Genomic DNA, 16911 nt, shown 5'->3' with positions numbered 1-16911 from the left:
TGACATCTTGCTGACAACTTCATATTCCAGAAAGTGGACAGGGAAAAAGGGGGATCTGCTATCTTAGACCTGATTCTCACTAACATGGAAGAATTAGTTGAAGAGGTTAAAGTAGTAGGCACCCTGGGTAGCAGTGACCATGTAATCTTGGAATTTACAATCTTGGGGAAAGGAAAAACTGTATGTAGTCAGACATAGGTTGGACTTTAGGAAAGCAAATTTTAACAAACTTAAACTTATGCTGGGTAGAATCCCATGGTCAGAAATACTTAAGGAGAAGGAAGTTCAAGAAGGGTGGGAGTTTCTTAAAAATGAAATACTGAAGACACAATCACAAAACATTCCTATGAGAAGGAAAAATGGGAGGAAGAGGTCAGGGTGGCTCCATAAACAGCTTTTTAAAGATTTGAAAAATAAAAATAAAAAGTGGAAGGAGAGCCTTATAACCAATATGAAGAATATAAAGAAATAACTAGTTAGAAATAACTAGGCTGTCATCCTTTGGTCACATTATGAGAAGGCAAGAGTCATTAGAAAAGACAGTCATGCTAGGAAAAGTTGAGGTCAGCAGGAAAAAAGGAAGACCCAAGAAGAGATGGATTGACTCTATAAAGGAAGCCACTGTCAAGATTACAAGTCTGTCAGATAGTTTGACAGGTGCAGGATAGATCAGTGAGATGTAAGGATGATGTAATCAGCCTGGAAAGTACCTGGGGAGCTAGAGAAAGCTGGCCTGATCCAGTTAGAGCCAGGTGGCTGATGCAATGCAGTAGCAATACCAGGATAATTGGATATCTACTGTGATTGGTGGCTGCGTCCACCAGGTGTATATAATGAAGTGAAACTGCAGTTCTATGCGGGATGTTATGAGCGGAGAGTGTGAAAGGAGTATCTGTATATATTTCTGCACTGTACAAATAAACTACACTTTTTCTATGTGGCCGTGGACTTTCTGATGGGTATCCTGGACAAGACTGCTAATCCGCTTGGCTTCCGCGTCAGCCACAGCCCTCAATTTGGAAGACCTGAGCAAGGCTGTCAAAGATAGGAATTTTGGAGGATGTTGATTCATAGGGTCACCATGAGTCGGAAGCGACTTGACGGCACTTAACACACACACAGTGCTTATAGGGACCATGTTAGGATAGCACATACCATGCTTAGGCTAGTGAGAGATGCTAGACAGCACATACCATGCTTAGGCTAGTGAGAGATGCTAGACACACCAAAAAAGGTTTCTTTCCTATGTACAGAGTAAGAATGACAAGATAAGCCCACTGTGGTGACCGGAAAGTGAAATTGTAAGGAGATGAAAGGAGGGCATAACTGGGGTGGAAAACCCCACTAGGAGTCACTATAAGTCAGATGTGACTTGACGGAAACAAAAATCTAGATAAATGATCTTTAACCCCTTCTAGATCAGGGACACATTGAAATAAAAGCATGCTACAGGAAGTAATGTGCCCTCTGTCCTGTGAAAGGAATAGTGGGAGCCAGGCTTATAACCTCACTAGTGTAAACAACCATAGACAGAAGTCCTGGGGACAGGAAATACAAGCCAACTGTGTGTGTGTGTGTGTGTGTGTGCTGTCAAGTCACAACTGATGGTGACCCCATCAGTTGCCTGCCTCTGTGTGGGCTGAGAGAGGTCTGAGAGAACTGTGACTGACCCAAGGTCACCCAGCAGGGGGTATAGTGAGGCACATGCCAAGGGTCAGAAACTATGAACTCTCCACCACTGACCTTATCTCACTTTCCTGCTACTTTTCTCATCATACATGCAAAGACAGGAAAAGGGCATGGCACCCTTGTTCTCTGCATAATAGGACATTTCAAAAAACAGCCCCAAAATGGCTCTCAACCCAGCAGGAAGTGCTCCATGATTTACCTGTGGATACCAACTCTTGGGCTTACTGATCTAGACCATTGTGCACTAAAAGGAGAAAGACCATGAGGTTCACCATGGGTATCACCATACTAGAGCAGATAGCTTCATATGAGCCAGTGTGGTATAGTGGTTAAGACTGGTGGACTAATCTGGAGAACTGGGTTTGGTTCCGCACTACTCCACATGAACCCAGCTGGGTGACCTTGGGCTAGTCACGAACTCTCTCAGCCCCACCTACTTCACAAGGTGTCTGTTGTGAGGAGAGGAAGGGAAGATGATTGTAAGCCAATTTGAGAATCCTAAAAGGAAGAGAAAATCAGGAAATTAAAAAAACTCTTCTTTTTCTTCTCAAGATTATTACAGAAGAAGGTATACATACAAATATGCAGCCTCATTTGGAAAGGGAGGTGATCAGTTAAAGTCTGTGAATGAAGCCAAATGCACCCATCAGGATTCTTCAAAAAGAATGTGTACTACAGGAATATATACCAGAGGTATTATGTAATGCAATTATATAGTTATATGTACACAGAGATGGAGCAGAGCAGTTGGGAATACACACACACACACACACCATTTGTTCTCCAAGGCAGAACCAAAGTGTTTTCTGGCAACAGTAAGAAAGGATACCTTTAAGGATCTATGGAAAGCCCAGAGACAAGTTTGTCCCTACTCTGTTCCACGCTTTCTTTTCCCCCATTCAAAAAAACAACGCATAGGGACATGAACAGGGACAAACAAATGGAAGAAACAAATGAGCAACAAATGGAAAAGGGGCTCCTTCAAGCCGGGAAAAGCCACTGCCCACCCCTGACCCTGCGCCTCTCTCTTTCCTTCCCCCCCACTCCATGCCTCTCTCTGTCCTTCCCCTCCCCCTTGGATTCTACTTTTTAGTTTCCCATTTTCTCAATTCTTCTATACTTGTAACTGAAAATAGTATGTTACTTTTGAAACCAACACACAACAGCAACAGTTGTAATGGCTAAATCCAGAAAGTCACCAGTGCATAGCACTACAGTATTTCTTCTACTGCTTCCTGGCAGGAATAGCAGCTCATTCGAGATGTGAAACTATTCTTAAAATAACAAATTTGCTCTGCTCACATTCAGCTTGTGCCTTATGCTAGTTTTCTGAAAGAAGATTTCTAGAGTTAGGATATCCTCCTAGTCACATACTGAGTAAATTATTTCCACAGGCTGCATTATATACTGAAGCACTGAATACAAAAGCTTCTTCATCATTCCTTATTCCCCTCTGTTTTCCCAAGTTATGTTTGTAGCCTATTGTTCTGTCTTGTTATTCACTGGGCAAAACATTCAGCAAACTTACTTGATCTCCAATCACTAGCCTTGTGCTTATTTAAGTCACACATTTAACACAAATTAGTTTTGTTAAACTGCAGCTCAAACTAAACAGAGACCACAAAAGCCATCTATATTAGTTATGTCCCCATCTGCTCAACACTTGACTGTCTCCTGCTGTTACTGTAGTACACAACCTTTTAGTTGTGCCACACTACTCTCTCCAATTTTACCTGAGGTTACCACAGACTGTGTGCAATTTGTACCTGCACAAACTGAATGTGGTCATCATCACTGCCATACACCTCAGCCTGTCCATCTAGTAGATTTCCATCAAGCAGCTTGTGATCAGCTGAGTAGTGCAGCATTTGAACCTGCAAAACAACAGAACACCCATGTAGCTACTGTCTCCATAGCTGCTTAACTACTGCAGTAACTACTGTTACTGTATTGGGAAAACAGAAGTCAAGGAACCTGAGCTAAGAAAGCAAAGCCCCATCACCTGATATTTGATATGTGGATTCCACAAGGTGTGGTTCAGATCATCTTATCTCAGTCTAGCAGAATGGCAAAATTGAAAAGGGAAGTTGATTTCATGATGATAACATCTTCAAATATCAGGTGATGGGGCCTTGCTTTCTTAGCTCAGGTTCCTTGACTTCTGTTTTCCCAATACAGTAACATTAAGTACAATGTACATTAAGTACAAGTACAATGTACATTATCTTAGCAGAACAAACTATACAGGGTAATAAACTCAAATAAAGTTTTTTTGTTATTACCTAAAAACAAGTTTCTTATTTGCACAATACAACATTTTTCTTTGTTCAATTATAATATGCAAATCAAGCAGAATTGGATTTATAAAAAGGGTCCTACTAGCCCTTCAGAAAAATGTATCAGACCTGCAACTGGAAGTTTGACCATTCCCTTGGGATTTTAAGAAAAGTATAAAAGAGCAGGAGAATATGTGAAGTATCAAAAAAAAAAGTGTTACACAGAAGTGTAAGTACAGGAGTAGCTGCTTGAGAACCTTGGCTATGAGTGTGGAGTAAGATATTTAATAAATAAAATATTAAGTCAGTGTGAGATATATCTAATTTGCCATCATGGAAAGGTATTTTTCACTTAAATTTCTCAAAATAGTATGAAATGTAGAATACCATTGCAATTCTTTAAATGCTGGTATTTCAGATTTATACCAACTAGCTGCAGGATTTGGGATTATGCATAAGGCCATTTTATATGCAACACTTTTTCAAAAATAAAGATATCCTAAACACCGTTAAACATCATCATCATTCTCTGCCCACAGCAGATTTTCTTAGGAGAACTGGGGCAAGACTGGTGCTTCTTTACATGCCATTACACTTGAAGTTTCTTCTTCAGCCTTGGGTATTCTAGTTTTGTTAATAAACCTCTTCCATAAGATCTTCTAGACTGTCTCCATTCTCCCAAATGCTGCGTTGCACCCAGTTGATGATCTTTGTGTATAGTTTGCCATTGCTAGGCAAGCTAACATTGTCTTCAAGCATGGCCTCCAGCTTTAAGCGTGGCAGTTTCAGAAATTCTTCTTATTCAGAGATAGATAACAAATACTCTTGAATGTAACCATCAGTTCAATAAACGTGAATCACCCATGTTGCTTGCAAAGTTTCAATACGAGATCAGCTTTCAACATTCATTTTGGAGTGCAAATAATCACAAACCTGCTTGACTCTCTCCATCTTCACCTTCTTTGCTGCAGAATATACATCTCGCACCAGTTGTTTGTCAGCTTTCAATTGAGCAGTATAGGTATAATTTAACACTTCAACAGCTTCTGGATTAAGATCATCAAACTTCACATGGGAAGCTCCATGAGTGTTGCTGTCATTATTGAAGATTTCAAACAGATAAGAACTGCAGCAAGCTAGTACTGCTCTGTGTGCCAACATCTCATGTCCACATACCTGGAGTCTAACATCACAGAACTGGTCACTTTTACGCAAAGCACTTAGCTTGGCAACACATGACTCAATGAAGTTTTCATCTTCAAACATCAAATAGCCATTAGGAATCATCTTGCTGTTTCAGCTAAATATACACAGTAATTTTGTAAACAGAAGACTGCAAATATTCCAATAATGCAGATGTGCGTTGATAGAGCACGTCAATTTATTTATGTTCCTTCTTCAGTGAATAAAAGCTTGGAAAAATGCAAGGAGACGTGTCTTCTAAATGGATGACTCCAAAACTATCAGGCTTCAAAATGATGTAATCAAGTCCTTAAAAGCTATAGACATAAACTTCTTCTGTGATATTCATACATCATAACCTTCTTCCTCATCCTACATGAGAGATTCCTCACTGTATTTTAAGGTCAGTATCATCTGTGCTAACTGGCAGCAGCTCTCCAAGGTCTTTCACATCTACTATCTGATCCCTTTAACTAGAAATGTCTGGGGTTGAACCTAGGGCTGTCAAAAAAAAAAAAATTCGGTACAGTTCGGATTCGGCCGAATTTGGCCCTTGTGGGTTCGGTACGTGCCGAAGTCCGAACTCCCCCACTTCGGATCCGTTCAATTCAGCGGGAATTCAAAGTTCTGAAAAAAATTCGGCCGAATAAAGCCATTAAAAACACAATCGCGCCTTTCCATGTCTCTGGGGGGGCATTTTTTAAGGTGGAGGTCCCAAAATTTCAGGGTAGCTTGGAGGGACCCTCCTTGCAAGAACCCCCAAGTTTGGTTAAGATTGGACCAGGGGGTCCGGAGTTATGGGGCCCGGAAGGGGTCCCCCCCATCCACCCATAGGAAAGAAAGAACAGAAGCCGGCTGCTATTCATGCAATGGGCGGGGGGACCCCTTCCGGGCCCCATAACTCCGGACCCCCTGACCCAATTCTCACCAAACGTGGGGGTTCTTGCAAGAAGAGTCCCCCCAAGCTACCCTCAAAGTTTGGGACCCCCACCTCAAAAAATGCCCCCTCCAGAGCCGTGGGAAAAACCTCCCTATGCCTGCTGGTGCTGAGAGATTTCTCATTAAGCTTGTTTCCTCTGCGGTTAACCACAGACGCCCAAAGTGTTAACCCCTCATGGGAAGTAGGTTAATGAGAAATCTCCCAGCATAGGCAGGCATAGGGAGGTTTTTCCCAGGCTCTGGGGGGGGGCATTTTTTGAGGTGTGGGTCCCAAACTTTTAGGTTTGCTTGGTGGGACACTCCTTGCAATAACCCCCGTGTTTGGTGAGGATTGGGTTGGGGGGGGGCGGAAGGGGGCTTGCCCCCTTCTCCATAAAAACCAATGCAAAACTTTTGGCTTAGGGCTTAGGGCTATCCATGGCTACTAGTCAAAGTGAATACTAGTCATGATGCATATCTATAATCTCCAGGGTCAGAGAGGTTTTGCCTTGGATTTGCCACTCTCTAGATGCACATTCCCCCCAGCCAAATTCTCAAAACTCAACAATAAGCCCCCATGCAGAGTTTGGATAATCTAGCTGGGAAAATGTGCATCTGGAGAGTGGCAAATCCAAGGCAAAACCTCCCCTGCTTAAATGACCAAGAGGTTTACCTCCCTCACCCAAGCCTGGGTGCTACCCTACCTAATAACTAGTGCACCCTTAAACAAAGTTAACCACCAACATCACAATTCACAAACAAGGCAGCTACCTTGAAGCAGATGGATCTCCCCTGCAAGCAGGAATCACACAGGTGAGGCGGCGCAACACTCTAGGAACCCAAGCTAACTTCAACCAAAGTACACTGGATCCCCCCCCCGCAGGCAGAGACTCACACTGACCCACTTAACTCCAGCCAAAGTTGGCAACCACAAAAAACAGCAGGAATAACACTCCCACAAAGGCAAGCCCACCCCAACCAGAACAGGTAATCCCCCCCCCAACCAGAAATCACAGCGTACACACACAGAGCAACAACCCAAACATCAAATTTAACATAAAGAGCCCCAAACCAGGCCAAGCTTAACAGAGACTCAGTCAGTAAAAGCCTATGCCAACTCCAGGCCACAGCAGGAATTAGAAAGCCAAACTTGGGAACAGTAGCACAGGCCAGAAATCACAGCCCGCACACACAGAGCAACAAACCAAACACCTTTAAAATGACTATTCACTGTCCTGATGCAAAAGGAGAAATTCCCACCCCACCGCACTCGCCTGCTCATTGTTTGCATGTGTGTGTTAAGTGCCGTCAAGTTGCTTCCGACTCATGGCGACCCTATGGCCATTTATTCATGGAAAGGTTTGCATTGGAGTTGTCACTCTCTAGATGCACATTTTCCCCATCTGAATTCTCAAAACTCTGCACGGCGGCTTATTGTTGAGTTTGGAGAATATGGATGGGGGGAAAAGTGCATCTAAAGAGTGGCAACTCTGATGCAAAACCTTCCATGAATGAAAGTCCTCCAAAATGTCCCATCTTTGACAGCCCTGCTCAGATCTTGCAAACGGAGGGCCGTGGCTTCTGTGGCCCCCGCAGGCGTCAGGATCGCTCGGGAGATTGGAGGGGGGATTGGAGGGGGGGAAGGGCAGGCGATCCACTGCAGATCCCTCGCCTGTCTTCCCGGGACTCCCAGGAAGGCGAGCGGGGGGTTGGCAAGCTCCTCTGCTCTGCCTGGACAGGCAAAGCAGAGGGGTTTAAAGACCCCTCGCCTGTCTTCCCGGGACTCCCAGGAAGGCGAGCGGGGGGTTGGCAAGCTCCTCTGCTCTGCCTGGACAGGCAAAGCAGAGGGGTTTAAAGACCCCTCGCCTGTCTTCCCGGGACTCCCAGGAAGGCGAGGAACACACACCCCAGGCAGAACCGACGACAGCCCCCTTTGGCTTCCCCCCCACCCACAGAAACTGCTCCCTCCCCACACACACACAGACTCTGCTTCCCCCCCCCCACACACACACATACACAGGAGAAAAGTTATAGATTAAAGCTCCCAAAGGGGTCTTACTGTGGCTGTCTTCTGTTCCATCAAGAGGGGCTGAAGAGGACTTGTAAAGTAATCCAAGATGATTCCAATTAGGCACGGAACGTTTTGCTCTGGAGAGGAGATGCACACAGGATCGGATCGGCTGCCCCATTCATCCCAATAGGGGAAAGGGGAAAGGGGAAAGCCCATATCTCGGGACCCCCTGACCCAATGTTCACAAAACTTGGGGGGTTCCTTAAGAAGCTTAATCTAAAGTTCCAGTGAAAGTTTTGTGTCTGCACCCCCAAAAATGCGCCCCTGCAGCCATGGAAAGAGAAAAGGGGGGGAGGCGATATTTCTGCCCCCACTGAACCCATCTTTACAAAACTTGGGTAGTATCTTAAGAATAATTCACTGAAGCTATGCTAAAAGATTGGGGGCTATATCCCCCCAAAAGCGCCCCCTGCAGCCACATAAATGGAAAAGGGGGGAGGGAAAAGGGGGAGAGCCCATATCTCGAGACCCCCTGACCCAATGTTTACAAAACTTGGGGGGTATCTTAAGAACACTGGTCTGAAACTCCGCTCAAAGTTTGGGATTTGTACCCCCAAAAACGCGCCCCCTGCAGCCATGGAAAGAAAAAGGGGGGAGCCCATATCTCGGGACCCCCCGACCCAATGTTTACAAAACTTGGGGGGTACCTTAAGAAGCTTCATCTGAAGTTCCAGTGAAAGTTTTGTGTGTGCACCCCCAAAAATGCGCCCCCTGCAGCTACAGAAAGGAGCGAATGTGCACAAGCACCCCCCCCACACACACACAAGGATTTCGCTCTCTCTCTCTCTCTCCCTGGCCGGGCCGCACATCAGCTGATTCCTCCAGTACTCAATCCTGACTGATTGGCCAGAAGAAGACCCAGCTTGCCCACCGATTGGCCGGGGGAGGAGAATGCTGCTTACTGACGGTTATGCTGCTTACTGACGGCTGAATTTGCCGAATTTATTCGTGAACTCCCGAACTCGCTGAATTCGGCCCCCCCGGTTGCCTGCCAGTTTTGAGTTCGGATCCGTCCGAACAGAAAAGCACAGAATCAGGGGAAATTCGGTTGATTTTCAGTTCGTACCGAACCGAATTGACAGACCTAGTTGAACCTGGAACCTTCTGGTGTCTCTCAGCGCAGATGATACCGTTCATATTGGGAGCCTCAAGGCTGTTGAGGGGAGAGAGAGGCTGCCATTTCAAGGGCGTGAGGAGCGCTGTGGTACTTTTAGTGGGGCTGATAACAAAAGAAGGACGGGGGTCAAAGGAGCAGGGGGGAAGGGGGAAATAAAAAAATTAAAGGGAAGGTGGGCGGTGGCTACTGCTGTGGTAGGAGATGGTGGCTTCATCAGCACCCTTTGTTGCTCAACCTATATGGCCCTCTGGAATACGTGTGCACGCTGGAAGAAAGGCGGGAAGGGGCCATGACAGCAGCCATCAGTTGCAACAAGACACAGAAAAAAGAGACTAAAATGGAGGAGCACGCAAGACTTCAACAGACTCCAGCACAGGCCTTCTGCATCAACCAGGGGTTTAAGCACACCTTAATGAAGCCTGCAGCCCGGAGCCCCACCATCAGAAGTAGAGGTGCGGCAGCGGCTCCTTCTGGCACCAATGCCGCTCATTAGCATTGGGTGGGGGGGCGGGGGGAGGAAAGAGAGAGGCATGGGGTCAGGGGGAAGGAAAGAGAGAGGCATGGGGTTGGGGCTGGAGGGAGAGGTGCTGCTGCTGCTGCTGCTGCTGCCACCGCCAAGGCCAGGTAATGGCTTCTACTTGACAGGGAGTCACCCTGAGTGCAGAAACGCATGGGCTTCTACCCACGGCTGCTGTGAGTCTAGACTTTAAAATCGTGTTAAAGCAGGACTTCAAAATCCTGCAGAAATGCTGGAAGGAGATGGGGTGATCCCGCGGGAGGGAAGCATGCATGTTGCCTTTGGTGATTCGCTACATTCTCAGAACAATCGCTGGACAAAACATCCATGCGTTAACACCCCATGTCTCCTATATAAAACAGGAAAATCAAGTGTTAGATTTTTTTTAAAGAAAGATAGTTGCAGTTGTACAGCTTAAGTGTGTAATGTTTTCCCAGCAGTCTGTCTTCACTGTCATCAGAACTCAATTTCTCTAGACCAGGGGTCGGCAAACTCGTTAGTCAAAAGAGCCAAATATCAACAGTACAATGATTGAGATTTCTTTTGAGAGCCAAATTTCTTAAACTTAAACTATATAGGTAGGTACACTGTTTATTAACTTAATAAACTTTAATTAAAGTTTTAAGTCTTAATTAAACTATAGGTACACTGAATAAAACTTGATATCATACTTAATAGTGATCTTATTTATTGATAAAAATTAAATTGTAAGTCCCTGCCATTTCCCCCTCCCCGTCCGGAGTCCTCGTCTGGAGGCCTGGTCTACCTCCATAAAAGCCTATTGGTAGATGTGGCCTCCGGCTGAGTCCCATTGGGAGGCCAGGTCTACCCATTGGCTTTCTTGGCAGTAGACCTGGCCTCCAGAGGCCCTTAGAAGCCAATTGGTAGACCTGGCCTCTGAAGGGGGACTTTTTCCCCTCCTCGGAGTCCAGGTCTACCGCCAAGAAAGCCAGTGGGTAGACATGGCCTCCCAATGGGACTCAGCCGGAGGCCAGGTCTACCAAAGGAAGCCCGCCCCGCCCAACAGCTGATAGGCGGGGGGGCAGGAACCGCTGAGCCGCCCGCCCAGCAATCACGCTGCTAGAGGGGAGGGGAGGGGAGGCTTTAGCCTCCCAACCATTGAGGGCAAGGGAAAGGGGGACCTGGCCATTCTCCACGGCGGGGGGGGGGGGGAGAGACAGCGCGCCCGCGCGCCCGCTCTCTCTCTCTCAGGTATGCCGGCTCCGCAGCCCGGCTGCCGGCGCGAGCGGGCGCAAGAGCAGGGGCTCCGAACCAAGTTCGGAGAGCCGCACTCAACGGGCCAAAGAGCCGCATGCGGCTCTGGAGCCGCAGTTTTGAGACCCCTGCTCTAGACTCACTGTGGGCTGCAACAGATTTCTTGGAAATGAAGCCTGTGTTTACACCCACAGGCTAGTAATGTTTTCACAAGAAAGAACATGACTTTATATTTAACTCTCTTGAAAGGGGATTAGTAGCAGTGCATTTTGGAAGGATGGCCAGGTTGTTCCCCTTTCCCCTTCCTTCTTTCTTTCTGAGACTGGGCTTCAGCATTTAGGTATCACTGAGGGGAATGTTCTTGGCTTGATTTATACTGACATTGAGTGGGAAGGAAGTGGAGCTGACACTACCAGCTGGGAGCGGGGGAGCCAGCAGTCGTGGCTTAAATGCTTGTTTTGGTCACCCACCCGTTTTTTGTTACAGCAAAGAATGAGAAAACCTCAATCTATACCAATCTGGTAGGCAGAACACTCTTTCAGTATGTATGCTCAAGTATCAGTATGTAAGGAACTGGTGCCTAGTACTGGGGTTAAAAGACACCAGGTGTACCTAGTTCAGCTGCAAAATACTGCCTCACTTACTTGTGACATTTCAGGTTTTGTACCCCTTGTTATTTGAGGAGCCGACTGGCCGTTAACCTAATCCACCAGGGCTCTTCTTACATTCTTAGAGAGGTTCACTGCTTTGTCCTGTTAACTCTGAATGACTTATGGCCATTATATTTGCTGCTAAATGAGAGGGAGAGTCTTTTAATTATCAAGCATTCATACAGCACCATCAGGACACAGGATTCTTTAGGCTTCCGGTTCAGAGCTGGGTGAAGCAAGATGTCTCCCAGGACTTCCCTCCCTGAGAGACCCCAAGATTCGTTCAAATAGGGGTGAAAATCAACACCCCACCCCAGTTCTAATTAGGGAACTGGGGAGCAGGATATTCCTCCACAGCCACGAAGGTTGGTTTGACTCCCATACACTCTGAGAGTGCCTAAAAGCCTCCCGGAGATATGGACGCTGTCCCACAGGCAATTGAGAGGATTAACATCACCATGAACAGCTTCTTGGTCTGAGGCTTCACCCTCCTGTATCTATCAACACTTAAGGAACAACTTTATTGCAATGATACCCTCAACATCCAAGACCTGAGTAAGGTACAATAACTCTTTTGGTTTTACCTTGATTCTGATGTGGGTCCCTTGTAAGTTCTTCCTTACCGTATGCCTGTGTGGAACCAACATGAATTTCTGTCTGCATCCCAGTCCCATCATTCCTAGATTGTGTTTCTGGCTTTCAATCCCAGTTTAAAATTTGAATCTGGGAATTGCCCGTCTGCTTTTGCTGTGCCCCATGTGGTGCTCCAGTGTCAGTCCCTGAGTTAATCCTCATGCTGTCCAAGTCAGATCCTGTTTGTGCTTGTGTATTCATGATTAAGTGAGCAAGTACAATCCTCAAGCTTTCAACAGAGCTCATTTACACAGGGATGAACTCAGAAGAAAGCCATGGCAATGTTTGGCATCAAGTGCTGCCTGTCTCAGCCCGCTGCTCCATCTTTCCAGGAGTCGACAGGAGCTTTCCCAGGCTCCACAGGGACATCAGGACACCAAATGCCTTCTTCAGTGTACCTGAAGAACAGGGACATCAGGACACCAAATGCCTTCTTCAGTGTACCTGAAGAACGCACAGCTCCTCTTTATCCTGTGAACCAGTTGCTTGGGAGCTGAGGATACAGAAATATGGAATGCTGGCTCCTAGCCATGGGAACCAAAAGGGCAGGAGGCCTGGTAGTGGGAGCCTGCCCTCACTTTCAGTGCACTGCTATCTCAGCCAGCCAGCTGAAGAGAGAATTACAGAAAGCCTACAGGTGGGAAGAAACATGGTTCCTATAGCATAATTTGAATGCTGAACTGACCAGGAAAGTGCTTTCACTGCATTTTGTTCAGATACACAAAAGCCGAGGAACAAGCAACAGAAACAATCTTTTTGTTTGCTGTTGAAGCTGAGGAAAAACAAGTGGATGCAGAAATATTTTCAAGGCTTCTCTATGTGGCTTCTTTGTAGAGGCCACACACACACAAAAAAAAACAAATCATGGAAGACAGTAGAAATGAAAAGAAAAAAATGGAAGCAGAGTTAATTTTGAAAATACAATTTGTGCTATTTTTTTAACTTTTTATTTAACAATATATAGTTAAACAAAGGCCAAGCAGGCTTAATTTCAAAATACTATAAAACAGTAAACAACAAAATCAAATAACAATGGAAGTTGCAGCAAAAACACACAAAACTAAGCCTACAGCAACAGGAAAAGAAAAAAAAACTAAATGGGCAGGAGCCCTACAACAGCTAGACGCTACAATTGATTTTATGGTTAAAAAAATCCAAGCAATCGGCAGTGTCAGTCCATTTCATGCTGGAACCTTCCTTGTGGTTTGCCTGTCTCCCCCACCCCACCCCGGGGCCAGAGCCAAATTGTTTGTGCTATGTTTTTTAAATGGAAAACAGTTGTCAGCTGAAAAAGTCTACTAAATATGTGAACTTTGTCAAATATAAGCATTTGAACTGTAATGATAAAAAGGCTTCCCCTGTGGAACAAACCTATATGAAGCACAGAAACATTTTGGTGCAAATGAACTTCTTATAGGTTCTTGTAGGTTATCCGGGCTGTGTGACCGTGGTCTTGGTATTTTCTTTCCTGACGTTTCGCCAGCAGCTATGGCAGGCATCTTCAGAGGAGTAACACTGAAGGACAGTGTCTCTCAGTGTCTTTGACTCTGAAGATCCCTGCCACAGCTGCTGGCGAAACGTCAGGAAAGAAAATACCAAGACCACGGTCACACAGCCCGGATAACCTACAAGAACCAACGAACTCTGACAGTGAAAGCCTTCGACAATATTTTTAAACTTCTTATAATTACTTCAATAAGAGTAGTTTGGATATACGCTATCCAATATCAACCTCAGTCTTGACCTATCTCTTCCTCTATGCTTTTAACTCTGAAATTGTTTATACCTTTGTTGAATTATTCATATTTTTAGAACACAAATACATGTGTGTCATTTTGTTTAGCATGGCATTTTTCCTTTCAAGCATTTTACTCTCAAAAATCCATATTTCCTTCTAAAGTCTTTTTTGTTCCTTTCCCTTTTAAAACTTAATTGTGGCCTATGTTCCCCATCTTATCCAGTGAGTAAAGCATACATATGAAAAGCTCTGCCACTGACATATACTATCTTAGGATGACATTATTCATTAACTGAAGAAAACACAATAATACAAAACAATAGGTTTGCTAATAACTGAATTTATTCTGATTGCTGATTGAGTTTGTTGGTATCATGGACTTAAAGACCCAGTTGTAAGAGGGTTTTTGTTTTTTTTTAATACAGTATTTACAGTATTTGGCTGATTGACTGAATTACTAACTGCTTATAACATTATTGGCTGCCAAGCAGTGTGTGGTGACCACAGGTCAAAGAAAAAGGGTAGTATTTTAAAAAGAGATAAAAAGCTGCAGTTGAAAACAGTTTTATTTACAACTACATTTGATTAATTTACTGGAAACCCTAAATTGTGATTTTATATTTTTATTTTTTAATGTATTTTATGTATTCTATTTTATGAATTCTATTTACATTGTAAACCGCCTTAAATTCTGTCAGGCAGAATGGTGGCTAATATTTATTGTTATCACACTCTTTAAATAGGTGGGTGACCTGGAACCTTCCTTATGGCATGTTAAACCATGGCACAGTTAACTGGCTTGAGTTGCCTAGATTTGATTTAGCATACACATTCCCTTTGACTGATGGTGTTTTCAGCTCATGAAACAAAATACTCTGTAAGAAGATAAAGTTAGATAGATGGAGGATGTGGGCTTATTGGTTTGGGTGCAAAGGACTCTGTCTCAGTGCAGGGAATGAACTGGATGTCCTGATATTACAGTTCTGTTTTTTGATGCAAACATATCATATTTTCTTTAAGCTGAAAAAATTCCCCCTACTCTTTGGGGAGGGGGGCTTCCTTTAAAGTGCCATGAAGTCTGTGGCCAGCAGAGGTCAGACCTGTACTACAGAACACACCATCAAAAAACAGAGACCTTTACTGACTTATGGAGAAAGAACAATGTTGAAGGAAGTAGACTTACATCTATCTGAAACGAACTGGGCTGAATAAAACAGGTGCCACTTAACAGACTTACGTTCACAATACTTGCTGTCAAAATGGAGCCACTGCTTTTCAAACTGCATTACAAATAAGATATTTTTCAGTGTTTTGCATAAATTTAAACTTTACCATTAGTGAATGCTTGAAAAGTGTTATCTGCAAGGTTACAAAATGTGTTTACTTACAAATTTGGAAATCACAGCAGTGTCGATGCATCGAATTTGTCATCTGCTCATGACTAGCAGATGGTCCTCCTCCTTCACAAGTAAACTACATGACTCACATGCAGTTTGCAAATCAAAGCTTGCACCCTGCTGGAGCGGAGAGGTGGACATCCATGCTGCCAGCTCATGTGATGCTCTGTAGACTGATAATTTCTCCTTAGATTTTCTGATGGCAAATACAGACTAGAATAAGAATTGTTTTTTATATGCTGATTTTCTCCACCTTAAGGGAGAATCAAATCAGCTTCAATCACCTTCCCCTCCCCACAACAGACACCCTGTGAAGTAGGTGGGGCTGAGAGAGCTCTAACAGAGCTGTGACTAGCCCAAGGCTACCCCGCTGGCTTCATGTATAGGACTGGGGAAACCAACCTGGTTCACCAGATTAGCATCTGCCACTCTTGTGGAGGAGTGGGGAATCAAACCCGATTCTCCAGATAAGAGTCCACCGCTCCAAACCACCATTCTTAACCACTGCATCACTAGTGGGTGGAGGACTGGGACAGGGCCCACCTGGGCTCCAAGCCTCCCTAAACCATGAAACTCAGTGCTAGTGGCAGTTGCTATTTTTCAGACTAGCCTACATCACAGGGATGCTGTGAGGATAAAATGGGGGAAACCATATATTCATGGGAGGACGGTGGGATCAACCTATATAACTATTACATTTATATCACACTTTCCCTCTGGGGATTCGGCAGCAGACATGACATTCCTTGCTGATCCAGGAACTGACCAGATGCAGACCTGCCAAGATGGATCAAGGCCGCTGCATCAGAGGTCTACAGATCATGTTTATTCCTTTGAGATGCAAATTGTTCATGTTTGGTGTAACGGAATTATACGGCCAAATCCAATAATACAGAAGCCTGACCATTTTCTTCCAGTAGCCCTAAAAATCTTTCATTGCCAGACATATGTGAACCATTGAATTTTTATCAGGATACAGAAAAGAAAAGGGGAAGGGGAAGGGGGTGGGAAGTAAGAAAATAAACATCACATCTTGATCCTTGTCCGGTACAGCCACCACCCTCTACCATATCCTGAACCACTCTAGAAAGTCTTTGTGTTCTTATTCAACACCTGGAGGGATCAAAATGTCTAACCTTAAATAGGTTGTTTGAGGAAATCTAAAAACAAGGGGTGAGGATGTAATTTCTGCCTCAGCTCATTGTATGCTGGGTTTATCTGAAGGGTTGTGTCCAATTTGAGAACTTTCTCGCTCAATGGAACATAACACACAGCTTTCATTTCTACCCAATGTGACTCTATTCTATTAGCTGCTCTGAGCCTGGCTTTGGCCAGGAAGAGCGGGGTAACAAATGGAAATAATAAATAAATAAATACTCCACAGACGTAAGAGGCATCAAAGCACCACAGTTTTTGAAGATATTCCCTGGCTGCCTCAGTAGAGGTGCAGGGAGCCCAGTGAACTGAAAGATGCGGAGCATTCAGTCACTGTAGAAAAGCATCACCTG

At 44.7% G+C, this 16911-nt stretch overlaps 1 pseudogene; it reads right to left on the bottom strand.

Moving 5' to 3' along the window:
- Nucleotides 1–3342: 3342 nt before the first annotated feature.
- On the bottom strand, nt 3343–9314 carry LOC130485443 (influenza virus NS1A-binding protein-like; annotated as a pseudogene).
- Between the last annotated feature and the right edge of the window lie 7597 nt (nt 9315–16911).

This window comes from Euleptes europaea, chromosome 12 (assembly GCF_029931775.1).
Source record: "Euleptes europaea isolate rEulEur1 chromosome 12, rEulEur1.hap1, whole genome shotgun sequence".
In the NCBI taxonomy this organism is placed as follows: Eukaryota; Metazoa; Chordata; class Lepidosauria; order Squamata; family Sphaerodactylidae; genus Euleptes; species Euleptes europaea.
Note: the sequence above shows the minus strand (reverse complement) of the source record. Positions and strands in the feature narration are given on the sequence as shown.